Below are 15,762 nucleotides of genomic sequence, written 5' to 3' on the forward strand. Positions count from 1 at the left end.
AGAAACCAGAGGAAGTAACGTTTTGCCCAAAATCTGCTGAAAATTTGTTTTTCCAGGTCTTGCTCCATTCCATTATCCCATTACAGTGGCGGCTCCCAGCCTTTGTTCCTTGGAGCGACCCCCCCCCCCCACCCCCACACACACACACAACTTGTACCTTGCAAAGGCCGAGACCCCTCCACCCCATCAAAAAACAAACAAGCGTCGCGGCAGAGTTTCACGCACACGTACACAGAGCCAGCTGGAAGAGTGTTGTGTTGTTTCACGTGCACACTCACGGTGGCAGTTATAAGGAGATTAAAGCAGCCTCCAGCTCCACAGGCTGCAGACACATCAGAATCCAAAATCTGGAAGACTCTCTCAAAACTATGTGAAGAGTTTGAGGCAAAGTGTGTCGTCTCCACGGTACGGCGCACTGAGCCGGGCAGCGCGTCTGACACTCGTGCACATCCGCAGGCTGATAGGAAGTCCATTAGTATCTCCAGAAAATAACGTATTCCTGACTCTTTCCAAGCGGCAGCTCACAGGTCGACTGACCTGAGTGAATTCTGAGCGTCACTCTCGTATGAATGTTCAGTAGTTTGATGATCTGATGTTGCATCATTTGTTTCACTCTGGCAGTTCACTGTTGTGCTGTTTCTGCTTTTGCTCGGACTGACATCAGCCACTGAGGAACGGCGAGAAATCGGCAAGCGAGAGGTTTATTTAGCAATAAAGTATGTCAGCGACCGCTGATGGACCACATGGGCGCCGACAGACTTACAATCACAAATACAAACAAAAGTCATTCATTCTTTTTTATTTTTTGGGGGGGGGGGGGGGGGGGGTGACCTTAACACAAATATAACTTTGATTATAAACTCATAAAAAGAAAAAAAAAATCATGAACTCACTTCACTACCACATACAGTATATGTAGCTTCAACTCAAATTAAATTCTGTTGAATGGCCTGGATGGAGATCCTGTGCAAAACTGAATTAAATTCATCCACTGAGGGTTTTTTTTGTGTGTAGTTTGTTCCCTCTTGTCACTTTAGTTCCCAGATCATCTTAATTTATTTTGATTGTCCACTAAATGTGTTTATGACTTCATTTAACATGTGCATGTGTAATTTTAAAAATCTCAGAGCAGACAAACCTCTCCATGATCTTTGGTGATGCCCTGAGGGGGCTCGGACCTCATATTTCTCTAGGATTGACCTTGAGAAGGTTATCCACGCCTTTGTCACAAGTAGACCAGATTCTTGTAACTCTCTGTACGTTGGCTTGAATCAGACCTCTTTAAACCGCCTCCAGCTTATTCACAGATGCTTGTCTTCTTTCGGGAAAGAAAAAGTCCAACCACACTACGCCGGTCTTGGCTACTCTTTACTGGCTTCCGGTCCGTTACTGATTTGATTTTAAACATCTTTTAATTGTTTTTAAAGCCCTCAATGGCCTGACCCAGTGTATCTTTCAGAGCTTCTTTTTCCTCTTCTGTCCAACTGTTGCTGGAGGTGCCTCAAACCAGATTAAAGACGAGAGGTGACAGAGCCTTTGCAGCGGCGGCCCCCCAGGCTCTGGAATAGTCTCCCCTTTAATATTAAATCATCCCTGTCCCTACAGACTTTTAAAGCCTCTTTAAAAACCCATTTCTTTATTCTGGCATTTCCTAAATGAGCGATTAAATCTCTATTTCTTACTACTTTTTACTGTTTATTTTGCTTCGTATTTTATTTGTTTTATTGCCTGTTATAATTTTATTGTTATTTTTAATTTATTTATTTATGATTGGGGGTAACTTGGTGCCCATTTTTGTATTATGTAAAGCACTTTGGTCGACCGCTGCTTTAGAAATAAAGGTTGAGTTGAGTTGATTTTGTGAACCAGCTGCTGATGGCTGATCAAGTCTCACTCATGTCCATGTTTTGTATTTGAACAGTTCAAATTGATTTTCAATTCATTTTAGACTCACTGAGCTTTAGGTTAATTTAGTTTTATCTTCATTTAACTTTATGTTCAGTAATTTTTAGAATCAGTTAACTTTTTAGTTTGGCTTTTCTTCTCTAACTTTGTTTTGTTTTTAATTTAGTGCACTTCATTTCAATCAATAAAATGTCATTCATATGACATGAAATAATTCTTCTTTTGCTTGTCCCTGGTCTGTTAACAAACCTAAAAAGTAGCTGTATTTTGTCTTGTTTGTGAGAGCAGCTTCTTACAAAACATGACAATTCTCCTATTTATTTAATTTATACACTCAGTTACTATGGTTTGGCTAGGCCACAGTGGTTCTGTCTGCTCGCTTACTGTGGGTTCGCTGGGTTACGGTGATTTTGTACACCCAGTTACTATGGTTTGGCTAGGCCACAATGGTTCTGGTTACTATTGGTCAGCTCAACCACAATGCTTTTGTAAGCTCAGTCACTCCAGCTTGGTTCGGCCACAATACTTTTTTTTTTATGCCTTGCTACTATAGTTTGACTAGGCACCAAAGTTTCTATACGCTCTGTTACTATGGTTTAACTCAGCCACAGTAATTTTGTGCACTCAGTTACTATAGCTTGGCTAGCCCGAAAACATTATGTACACTACTTACTTGGCTAAGTTACAATGATTTTCTATGCCTGGCTATGACAGTTCGGCGAGTCCACTTGCTCCCAGTCACTACAGTCTGGCTATGCCAGAATGACTGCAGACTGGATGTTGGAGAAATCTTTGTGCTGTCAGTACAAACTATTTGGTGTTTGAATGAATGAATGAATGAATTTTTTGGCACACAGACTCAACAATAACAAAAAACTGATACACAAGACAATTCCACAGTGACGTGTGACCAAAAGGGGGTGAGCAGAAGCAAAGCTTATAAATGCCCACCCCTTATATACATACATACACTCAACAAAAATATAAATGCAACACTTTTGGTTTTGCTCCCATTTTGTATGAGATGAACTCAAAGATCTAAAACTTTTTACACATACACAATATCACCATTTCCCTCAAATATTGTTCACAAACCAGTCTAAATCTGTGATAGTGAGCACTTCTCCTTTTCTGAGATAATCCATCCCACCTCACAGGTGTGCCATATCAAGATGCTGATTAGACACCATGATTAGTGCACAGGTGTGCCTTAGACTGCCCACAATAAAAGGCCACTCTGAAAGGTGCAGTTTTGTTTTATTGGGGGGGAGATACCAGTCAGTATCTGGTGTGACCACCATTTGCCTCATGCAGTGCAACACATCTCCTTCACATAGAGTTGATCAGGTTGTCAATTGTGGCCTGTGGAATGTTGGTCCACTCCTCTTCAATGGCTGTGCAAAGTTGCTGGATATTGGCAAGAACTGGTACACGCTGTCGTATACGCCGGTCCAGAGCATCCCAAACATGCTCAATGGGTGACATGTCCAGTGAGTATGCCGGCCATGCAAGAACTGGGACATTTTCAGCTTCCAAGAATTGTGTACAGATCCTTGCCACATGGGGCCGTGCATTATCCTGCTGCAACATGAGGTGATGTTCTTGGATGTTGGCACAACAATGGGCCTCAGGATCTCGTCACGGTATCTCTGTGCATTCAAAATGCCATCAATAAAATGCACCTGTGTTCTTCGTCCATAACAGATGCCTGCCCATACCATAACCCCACCGCCACCATGGGCCACTCGATCCACAACATTGACATCAGAAAACCGCTCACCCACACGACGCCACACACGCTGCCTGCCATCTGCCCTGGACAGTGTGAACCGGGATTCATCCGTGAAGAGAACACCTCTCCAACGTGCCAAACACCAGCGAATGTGAGCATTTGCCCACTCAAGTCGGTTACGACGACGAACTGGAGTCAGGTCGAGACCCCGATGAGGACGACGAGCATGCAGATGAGCTTCCCTGAGACGGTTCTGACAGTTTGTGCAGAAATTCTTTGGTTATGCAAACCGATTGTTTCAGCAGCTGTCCGAGTGGCTGGTCTCAGACGATCTTGGAGGTGAACATGCTGGATGTGGAGGTCCTGGGCTGGTGTGGTTACACATGGTTTGCGGTTGTGGGGCTGGTTGGATGTACTGCCAAATTCTCTGAAACGCCTTTGGAGATGGCTTATGGTAGAGAAATGAACATTCAATACACGAGCAACAGCTCTGGTTGACATTCCTGCTGTCAGAATGCCAATTGCACGCTCCCTCAAATCTTGCGACATCTGTGGCATTGTGCTGTGTGATAAAACTGCACCTTTCAGAGTGGCCTTTTATTGTGGGCAGTCTAAGGCACACCTGTGCACTAATCATGGTGTCTAAACAGCATCTTGATATGGCACACCTGTGAGGTGGGATGGATTATGTCAGCAAAGGAGAAGTGCTCACTATCACAGATTTAGACTGGTTTGTGAACAATATTTGAGGGAATTGGTGATATTGTGTATGTGGAAAAAGTTTTAGATCTTTGAGTTCATCTCATACGAAATGGGAGCAAAACCAAAAGTGTTGCGTTTATATTTTTGTTGAGTATACATACATACGTGGTCTGTCCATAAATTAACAGTCCTTTTTATTTTTTTTTAAACTATATGGATTTCATTCATATGTTTTCACGTCAGACAAGCTTGAACCCTCGTGCGCATGCGTGAGTTTTTCCACGCCTGTCGGTGACGTCATTCGCCTGTGAGCACGCCTTGTGGAAGGAGTGGTCCCGCCCCCTCGTCGGATTTTCATTGTCTGGAAATGGCGGAATGAAAAGGACTTTTTTCCATCAGAATTTTTTCAGAAGCTGTTAGAGACTGGCACCTAGAAACCATTCGAAAAATGTATCTGGCTTTCAGTGAAAATTTTACGGGCTTCACAGAGAATAAGGACTTTAACTACAGCTTTAAGGACCCCTTTAAGGACGGTCGGTGCACCGCGCTGCGAGCTGCGACGATGCAGCACAAACCACTGGATCATTTCTAAGCTGATGGCTCTGTGGATACGAGACCGTCGTGTGCTCTTTCTCTGGTTATCACAAGACCTGGACATCAACCATTTTCCGGCAGATTTCACTTTTAACAAGAGATTTTGTCATGGAAAGGCGATTCGCTGATGAAGCGAGACAAAGGAAGACCTCCGTTTCGGAGTGTTAGAGGACAAGTTGGGACATGTCCAGCTCTCCACAAGTTCTTTTATACTCACTCGACTGGTAAGCACTGAAAGCCAAGATAGACATGTCCCATATGACTTTCATCCAGTCATCCAGTCCACGATTGCTTTTCCTTAGCCCATTGTAACCTTGTTTTTTTTCTGTTTAGGTGTTAATGATGGCTTTCGTTTAGCTTTTCTGTATGTAAATCCCATTTCCTTTAGGCGGTTTCTTACAGTTCGGTCACAGACGTTGACTCCAGTTTCCTCCCATTCGTTCCTCATTTGTTTTGTTGTGCATTTTCAATTTTTGAGACATATTGCTTTAAGTTTTCTGTCTTGACGCTTTGATGTCTTCCTTGGTCTACCAGTATGTTTGCCTTTAACAACCTTCCCATGTTGTTTGTATTTGGTCCAGAGTTTAGACACAGCTGACTGTGAACAACCAGCATCTTTTGCAACATTGCGTGATGATTTACCCTCTTTTAAGAGTTTGATAATCCTCTCCTTTGTTTCAATTGACATCTCTCGTGTTGGAGCCATGATTCATGTCAGTCCACTTGGTGCAACAGCTCTCCAAGGTGTGATCACTCCTTTTTAGATGCAGACTAATGAGCAGATCTGATTTGATGCAGGTGTTAGTTTTGGGGATGAAAATTTACAGGGTGATTCCATAATTTATTCCTCAGAATTGAGTGATTCCATATTTTTTTCCCTCTGCTTGGTCTAAAAAAGTAACCGTTACTGACACAATTTTTTTTTCTTGATTTCTTATAGTGTTTCTTAAAGCCAGAAAGTTGCCATTTGAAATGACTTTAGTTTTGTGTCATGTCTGTGATCTGCTTTTTTTCTACAAAATTAAACAACTGAATGAACATCCTCCGAGGCCGGTGATTCCATAATTTTTGCCAGGGGTGTAGAAAATGGCAATGGATTTTGACATTTTTGATTTGATATAATTTCTATGTGATTTCCAGCTGAGTTTGTTATCAATTATAACATCTAGGAATTTGTTCTCCATTACTAATTCTATTTCCGTATTGTTTATAGTACTTGTTTATTTCCAAATATAATACATTTTGTTTTACCAAGGTGGAGCGACAACTTATTAGCATCAAACCAAGCCTTAAACGTTTTCAACTCATTCTCCACCATGTCCAGAAACTGTTCTAGATTATCACCACTACTGAAGACAGTTGTATCATCTGCAAATAAAATACACTTTAGTGATTGCGACACCCAATCTATATCATTAATATATAAAATAAACAAGGGACCAAGCACAGAGCCCTGTGGCACTCCACAAGTACAGAGTCAGTGTTATTGAACTGAACAAATTGAAATTTTCCCTATAAATAGCTTTTTATCCAGTCATATGCAAGACCACTGATCCCATATTTTCATGGACAAATGGTTAGCATGCCTGTTTCCAGAGCAGATTTCTGGTTCAAGACCACCCATGTGTAATGCGGAGTTGCGTCAGGAAGGGCATCCAGTGTAAAACTTGTGCCAAATCAACTTGCAAATCTATATCAGCTCTTCTGTGGTGACCTCAAGTGGAAAAGGGAGGAGCCAAAAGAAAGTTCTGGCTTCATATTAGCATTATATAGAGGGTTTTCAATCACGTGACTGATTTGCTGCGGGACAGGCAATGTCTCCATTGTGGATTATTACGCGGCTGGCGCGTGAAAGAAAATAGAGAGAATGAGAGCTTATTACGAGGCTTTAAACCCTCAAGATAAAGCTGTTTATTGTGATCGATGTGTAACAGTTGGTTCAGTGAATCCCTATGTTGTACCGGATAGTGAATTTAATGACGATGTAACAAAGCGGCCGGCAGTTTCACGGCATAAGCTTAATATGGCCAGAACCAAGCAGACCGCTCGTTCTGGTTCTGGCCATATTAAAGCTTCCTTCAGATCTGCTGAGCCAGGTATCTGTGTCGCTTAGAAAGCTCATAACACTCCACTGCTTGATGCACAATAACTGCTGGTAGCCTGTAAAATGAGCAACCTGCCTCATTTTTATCACCTCCGTTTGAACAACCGATGACAGCACAAAGGTTGACCATTGTTGAAGCTTCTACAACTGTTCGCCAAATGCACGTTGCATATCACAGCGGCCACGGCATCGTAATCCACAATAACCGCGGGGCACAAAACCACGTGACCGATACGTCACATGAAAACTCTTTATACATAGTTTTAAATTCTATTCAAATGTTCATGTGTAGATATCTTTATATTCACATAGTCTTAAATTCATTTACCAATAAGTTTTTAACAGGCTGACATTACCAAATGTATTATTTAGTGAAAAACGAGGGCAGCAAATCTGTTTACACACTAGCTTCATGCTAACTAGTCACCTTGCTTGACAAATGGCCACTTTATCATTCAAATACATTATAAAAGATAACAATTACCACATAGTCTGATACACTGATTCATGGCAATCTATTTCTTTAAAAAAGAAAGAAAGCTCTATCGGTGAAGAAACATTTATGATAATTTAGACCATTTAGTGTAATACAGATCTTAAAGTGACACAGTTTTATGGAGTGATGTCAGAAACATTTCACAGTATCACAGCATGAAAGATGTTGAAATCTCTCTACCTGACAGGCCAATTTAGTTGGATTCCAAAATATAAATTTCCCCCAATTAGTCAGTCAGTTCTTTAAAGTGGACTAATTTAATTGTTTGATAAAGTTATCAGTCATAAACGAATTGAAAACCCCTCATTTAGTTGACCTTAACTTTGGAGACAGCCTAATGGAAACCAATTTTGAAAGCTCTTTTTAATTACTTTTGAATTCTAATCAGACAAATAAAGCAGCATTTTGAGAGACTTCATGGAAAGTTCATTGCTTGCTGAAAGCACAATTACAAAATATTTTCTGCCTGTAATTCTTCAAGCCTTCTGCAAAAATCTGACTTTTATCCATCAAAAAATACCCTATGCAGCCTGACACAATGTTGCATCCTGAATGGGCTGAGTCTGGTAGACTTTCCACGTGTGAAGACCACCCTGCAGGTGGAAGAAAAGCAAATTGTTATCCCAAAAGTTCCCATTCTTGCGGCGTGATTATAGAATCCGCGGGCTCCTGCAGAAGCGCTGGATGTCCCATCTGGGTGCGAGTCCACTGATTGGCGAGCTGCTCCATGTCTGTCTCCCACAGTGTCCACGAGGAATCTGAATCAGACCCTGATTAGCTCAAATTGCAGAGAGAGAGAGAGAGACCTGTGGACCCCCATGTGCCCACCTTTGTAACGCCTCTGTGCCACCACGTAAATTGGCCCTTTGGAAAGAGAGAAGCCTGATTATACATTCATGTCTATGGGATACTGACAACTTTCTATCTACCCGACATCAAGAGAAGAGATCAGACAAGGTGTCAGGTGAGGGAACATGCTGACTGGAAGGATTTCAGTCCACCTCCCTGGAGACAACAGCATCAGAAGACAAGAAAATAGAAGAGAGAAATGCAGCAACACCACCTGGAAACTGAAATTTATCTACAATTACTTTTGTCTGCATGGTTTCCAATTTGATTATTGACAAGCCTGAACTTACAGAGTCCGTTAATGAAAACATTAGCTTTGATAATTAGCCGTTAGCGCTGAACCTAGCACACTAACCACTTGGCCACCACTGCTGCCGTTTGTTATTTATCAATATTTGCTTTTTATTTTTATTTATTATGTTTTGTTAAAACTGTTTTTTACTATATTTTTAAACCGTTCATCTCCTGTTTCAATTGTTGTGTTTGCACTCATTTATGCCGTCATGAACAGATTTATCAAGAAACAAAAAACAACCAACTAAGCAAATGTCAAAGGTAAGTCGAGCACTCAGAGCCTTCATATGTGTCATGGAAGAAACACTCATTATACATGTAAACGGAGTTTGCATGTATAAGTGATATAACAGGACTTCCCACATTCACCAGGTTCAAATCACAAATCACTCTTATATGATGACATAATGCTTTATTAGCCCAGCAATAGTGAAATATGCAGAAATTACAGTTATGTAAAGTAACATTCTGTTCACCGAAATGAGGAAATCAGGAGGTTCCATATTTGTTGAGTCTGGTGAAATGCATTTGTGAACTTATCCTTTCAGCAGGTGTGTGAGCACATGTTCACTGCAGATGTGTATGAGAGGAGCAGAGGGAAAAGGATGAGGTTCATTAGCTTTTGATGGATCTAATGACTGGGTGGATTTATGTAAAGCGGGACTGGATAATGGGAAAGAGACGAGAGGAAGGAGAAAATCATTTGAAGGACCAGGAGGGGGAGTATATCAACGGCGTGCGGCGTGCAGGAGGGGTAATGACAACAAGCTGAGAGGCATCAGGCCCAAAGATATGGATCGATAACTGCTCCATTATGTTATGAAGAAGCAGGTAATGGAGGAATAATTTTCTTGATAAGTGCGCAGGGGAGAAGGAGGTACAGAGAGGGTCACATAAACAAGTGGCACCATCTCTCCCCAGACGGCCAGCAGTCATGATGAGGAGCGGCGGCGCTGCTGGAGTCTGGAGGGGTGAACGGCGGGACGCTTTCCAGCAGCATCTCTCTGCTGGCAGGTAAAAATAAAAGTCAACAGGAAAGGGCTGGAGCGCCGGCGCTGCTGTGATAGCCGCCATCCGTTACGGCTAAATTGAACTGTCAAGCTCTCTGTGTCATTTCCATGGCTGGATGAGAGGCGAAGGCACGAGCAGGGAGAATTATGAGGGTATTCACTATGTGATCACAGTCTGCTGCGGGAATGTTCTGCTAAATTAACTCCCGACGGAGAGGCGGAACCGTGTTAGGCCTGTCGGAGAGATAGAGGGATGGGAGGATAAACAGAGAGAAAACGCGCAACGCTGTTTTGAAAGGGTATCTGCCATGTTGCTTTTGCTCTGTCGTTCTGTTAAAACGCATTCCGTCAGCAGGCACATTTGGTTCATGTTAGCGTCCTGTGCACAGTTAACACACAGCTAACACAATATAAATCCTGAAGACAGGCGCGTCATGTGTTTACAAAGCGCCATGTAGCGTCAGTGTTGATTGCACACATTTTGAAATATACATTATATGTAAATGTTAAAGCACTTAATCAGGTTGAATTACTGTGAGCCACGTGCTATCACTGCAGACACGTCAACATTTCTCAAAGATTAGCATGTGCACAAAATTGGGTTAATGACAAACTCGCAAAATTTTCAGACGGTCCCCTCAGTAACGTTCATTATGTTACATTCAGATGTTAAAATCGGCTGAGGCAGGTATTCCCACTAAACACTACATCACTTCGTAGTGTTTCCAACTGTTTTGTTCAGTGTTTTGAAGCAGTGAATCATTTCCTAAAGCAATTGTTTCATTTCTTTCAAAATAGGTTTTTTGTAATTCATTTATTTATGAAGCAGTTGTTGCACTGAGTTTGTGCAAGAGTTTCAGAAGATACAATTACTGGTGTGGTGTTTGAAAGGACAGGATGGAAACAAGTTGTTTCATTCAAGCTTTTGAGACAGTGAATCATTTTCTAAAGCGATTGTTTCAGTTCTTTCAAAATAGGTTTTTTGTCATTCATTTATTTATGAAGCAGTTGTTGCATTGAGTTTGTGCAAGAGTTTCAGAAGATTCAATTACTGGTGTGGTGTTTGAAAGGACAGGATGGAAACCAGTTGGCCTCTACTGGTGGTTGGCTCTCACTGCGGTATTGTATCACTTCCTGTTCCGGAGCACAGCGGTGTTTTGCTGTATCTGTTAGCTGTTTAATCTGCGCAGTTAGATTGATCTAGTTACCTAGATAACGATTTGTTTCACAGTGTTATCTTCACGTGCCTTAACTAAAGCACTCCCTCTGCTGAATCACCTCTAAATTATTTACACGTTATTCACTTTGCGTGTTTTTAGGAATCCGCTAGCTTAGCGCAGCTACTAGCTCTTAGCCGGTTTAGCATGGCAGCTTCTCCTGTCTCTCCCGCACTTTTCTGCTCTGGGTGTGAAGTGTTTAGTTATTCCTCGGCCTCCTTTAGCAGTAATGGTACTTGTAATAAGTGTAGCTTATTCGTAGCTTTGCAGGCCAGGCTGGGCGAATTGGAGACTCGGCTCCGCACCGTGGAAAATTCTACAGCTAGCCAGGCCCCTGTAGTCGGTGCGGCCCAAGGTAGCTTAGCCGCCGTTAGTTTCCCTCTGGCAGAACCCGAGCAGCCGGGAAAGCAGGCCGACTGGGTGACTGTGAGGAGGAAGCGTAGCCCTAAACAGAAGCCCCGTGTACACCGCCAACCCGTTCACATTTCTAACCGTTTTTCCCCACTCGGCGACACACCCGCCGAGGAACAAACTCTGGTTATTGGCGACTCTGTTTTGAGAAATGTGAAGTTAGCGACACCAGCAACCATAGTCAATTGTCTTTCGGGGGCCAGAGCAGGCGACATTGAAGGAAATTTGAAACTGCTGGCTAAGGCTAAGCGTAAATTTGGTAAGATTGTAATTCACGTCGGCAGTAATGACACCCGGTTACGCCAATCGGAGGTCACTAAAATTAACATTGAATCGGTGTGTAACTTTGCAAAAACAATGTCGGACTCTGTAGTTTTCTCTGGGCCCCTCCCCAGTCGGACCGGGAGTGATAGGTTTAGCCGCATGTTCTCCTTGAATTGCTGGCTGTCTGAGTGGTGTCCAAAAAATGAGGTGGGCTTCATAGATAATTGGCAAAGCTTCTGGGGAAAACCTGGTCTTGTTAGGAGAGACGTCATCCATCCCACTTTGGATGAAGCAGCTCTCATTTCTAGAAATCTGGCCAATTTTCTTAAATCCTCCAAACCGTGACTATCCAGGGTTGGGACCAGGAAGCAGAGTTGTAGTCTTACACACCTCTCTGCAGCTTCTCTCCCCCTGCCATTCCCTCATTACCCCATCCCCGTAGAGACGGTGCCTGCTCCCAGACTACCAATAACCAGCAAAAATCTATTTAAGCATAAAAATTCAAAAAGAAAAAATAATATAGCACCTTCAACTGCACCACAGACTAAAACAGTTAAATGTGGTCTATTAAACATTAGGTCTCTCTCTTCTAAATCCCTGTTAGTAAATGATATAATAATTGATCAACATATTGATTTATTCTGCCTTACAGAAACCTGGTTACAGCAGGATGAATATGTTAGTTTAAATGAGTCAACACCCCCGAGTCACACTAACTGCCAGAACGCTCGTAGCACGGGCCGAGGCGGAGGATTAGCAGCAACCTTCCATTCCATTAATCAAAAACCCAGACAGAGCTTTAATTCATTTGAAAGCTTGACTCTTAGTCTTGTCCATCAAAATTGGAAGTCCCAAAAGCCAGTTTTATTTGTTGTTATCTATCGTCCTCCTGGTCGTTACTGTGAGTTTCTCTGTGAATTTTCAGAACTTTTGTCTGACTTAGTGCTTAGCTCAGATAAGATAATTATAGTGGGAGATTTTAACATCCACACAGATGCTGAGAATGACAGCCTCAACACTGCATTTAATCTATTATTAGACTCAATTGGCTTTGCTCAAAATGTAAATGAGTCCACCCACCACTTTAATCATATCTTAGATCTTGTTCTGACTTATGGTATGGAAATTGAAGACTTAACAGTATTCCCTGAAAACTCCCTTCTGTCTGATCATTTCTTAATAACATTTACATTTACTCTGATGGACTACCCAGCAGTGGGGAATAAGTTTCATTACACTAGAAGTCTTTCAGAAAGCGCTGTAACTAGGTTTAAGGATATGTTTCCTTCTTTATGTTCCCTAATGCCATATACCAACACAGTGCAGAGTAGCTACCTAAACTCTGTAAGTGAGATAGAGTATCTCGTCAATAGTTTTACATCCTCATTGAAGACAACTTTGGATGCTGTAGCTCCTCTGAAAAAGAGAGCTTTAAATCAGAAGTGCCTGACTCTGTGGTATAACTCACAAACTCGCAGCTTAAAGCAGATAACCCGTAAGTTGGAGAGGAAATGGCGTCTCACTAATTTAGAAGATCTTCACTTAGCCTGGAAAAAGAGTCTGTTGCTCTATAAAAAAGCCCTCCATAAAGCTAGGACATCTTACTACTCATCACTAATTGAAGAAAATAAGAACAACCCCAGGTTTCTTTTCAGCACTGTAGCCAGGCTGACAAAGAGTCAGAGCTCTATTGAGCCGAGTATTCCTTTAACTTTAACTAGTAATGACTTCATGACTTTCTTTGCTAATAAAATTTTAACTATTAGAGAAAAAATGACTCATAACCATCCCAAAGACGTATCGTTATCTTTGGCTGCTTTCAGTGATGCCGGTATTTGGTTAGACTCTTTCTCTCCGATTGTTCTGTCTGAGTTATTTTCATTAGTTACTTCATCCAAACCATCAACATGTCTATTAGACCCCATTCCTACAAGGCTGCTCAAGGAAGCCCTACCATTATTTAATGCTTCGATCTTAAATATGATCAATCTATCTTTATTAGTTGGCTATGTACCACAGGCTTTTAAGGTGGCAGTAATTAAACCATTACTTAAAAAACCATCACTTGACCCAGCTATCTTAGCTAATTATAGGCCAATCTCCAACCTTCCTTTTCTCTCAAAAATTCTTGAAAGGGTAGTTGTAAAACAGCTAACTGATCATTTGCAGAGGAATGGTCTATTTGAAGAGTTTCAGTCAGGTTTTAGAATTCATCATAGTACAGAAACAGCATTAGTGAAGGTTACAAATGATCTTATTATGGCCTCAGACAGTGGACTCATCTCTGTGCTTGTTCTGTTAGACCTCAGTGCTGCTTTTGATACTGCTGACCACAAAATTTTATTACAGAGATTAGAGCATGCCATAGGTATTAAAGGCACTGCGCTGCGGTGGTTTGAATCATATTTATCTAATAGATTACAATTTGTTCATGTAAATGGGGAATCTTCTTCACAGACTAAGGTTAATTATGGAGTTCCACAAGGTTCTGTGCTAGGACCAATTTTATTCACTTTATACATGCTTCCCTTAGGCAGTATTATTAGACAGCATTGCTTAAATTTTCATTGTTACGCAGATGATACCCAGCTTTATCTATCCATGAAGCCAGAGGACACACACCAATTAGCTAAACTGCAGGATTGTCTTACAGACATAAGGACATGGATGACCTCTAATTTCCTGCTTTTAAACTCAGATAAAACTGAAGTTATTGTACTTGGCCCCACAAATCTTAGAAACATGGTGTCTAACCAGATCCTTACTCTGGATGGCATTACCCTGACCTCTAGTAATACTGTGAGAAATCTTGGAGTCATTTTTGATCAGGATATGTCATTCAAAACGCATATTAAACAAATATGTAAGACTGCTTTTTTGCATTTATGCAATATCTCTAAAATTAGGAAGGTCTTGTCTCAGAGTGATGCTGAAAAACTAATTCATGCATTTATTTCCTCTAGGCTGGACTCCTGTAATTCATTATTATCAGGTTGTCCTAAAAGTTCCCTGAAAAGCCTTCAGTTAATTCAAAATGCTGCAGCTAGAGTACTGACGGGGACTAGAAGGAGAGAGCATATCTCACCCATATTGGCCTCTCTTCATTGGCTTCCTGTTAATTCTAGAATAGAATTTAAAATTCTTCTTCTTACTTATAAGGTTTTGAATAATCAGGTCCCTTCTTATCTTAGGGACCTCATAGTACCATATCACCCCAATAGAGCGCTTCGCTCTCAGACTGCAGGCTTACTTGTAGTTCCTAGGGTTTGTAAGAGTAGAATGGGAGGCAGAGCCTTCAGCTTTCAGGCTCCTCTCCTGTGGAACCAGCTCCCAATTCGGATCAGGGAGACAGACACCCTCTCTACTTTTAAGATTAGGCTTAAAACTTTCCTTTTTGCTAAAGCTTATAGTTAGGGCTGGATCAGGTGACCCTGAACCATCCCTTAGTTATGCTGCTATAGACTTAGACTGCTGGGGGGTTCCCATAATGCACTGAGTGTTTCTTTCTCTTTTTGCTCTGTATGCACCACTCTGCATTTAATCATTAGTGATTGATCTCTGCTCCCCTCCACAGCATGTCTTTTTCCTGGTTCTCTCCCTCTGCCCCAACCAGTCCCAGCAGAAGACTGCCCCTCCCTGAGCCTGGTTCTGCTGGAGGTTTCTCCTGTTAAAAGGGAGTTTTTCCTTCCCACTGTCGCCAAGTGGTTTCTCACAGGGGGTCGTTTTGACCATTGGGGTTTTTACGTAATTATTGTATGGCCTTGCCTTACAATATAAAGTGCCTTGGGGCAACTGTTTGTTGTGATTTGGTGCTATATAAATAAAATTGATTGAATTGATTGATTGATTCAAGCTTTTGAGACAGTGAATCATTTTCTAAAGCAATTGTTTCAGTTCTTTCAAAATAGGTTTTTTGTAATTCATTTATTTATGAAGCAGTTGTTGCATTGAGTTTGTGCAAGAGTTTCAGAAGATTCAATTACTGGTGTGGTGTTTGAAAGGACAGGATGGAAACCAGTTGTTTCATTCAAATGTATGAGACAGTGAATCATTTTCTAAAGCAATTGTTTCACTCCTTTCAAAGTTTATTTTTTATATGTGAAACAATTATTTCATGAGTTTTGCAAGAGTTTCAAAAGATTGAATTATTGTTGCAGTGTTAGTGTTTCAAGCAACGCGATGGA

General features: G+C 41.5%; 1 long non-coding RNA gene across 1 annotated transcript; it reads right to left on the minus strand.

Annotated features, from left to right (window-relative positions):
- Positions 1-6,045: 6,045 nt before the first annotated feature.
- LOC117511720 lies at positions 6,046-13,306 on the minus strand. The gene is made up of 3 exons (XR_004561057.1): positions 13,297-13,306; positions 7,078-7,082; positions 6,046-6,340 (listed from the first exon to the last, which is right to left on the minus strand). It is a non-coding gene; the product is annotated as an uncharacterized LOC117511720 (long non-coding RNA).
- Positions 13,307-15,762: the final 2,456 nt, after the last annotated feature.

This window comes from Thalassophryne amazonica, chromosome 6 (genome assembly GCF_902500255.1).
Source record: "Thalassophryne amazonica chromosome 6, fThaAma1.1, whole genome shotgun sequence".
Classification (NCBI taxonomy): Eukaryota; Metazoa; Chordata; class Actinopteri; order Batrachoidiformes; family Batrachoididae; genus Thalassophryne; species Thalassophryne amazonica.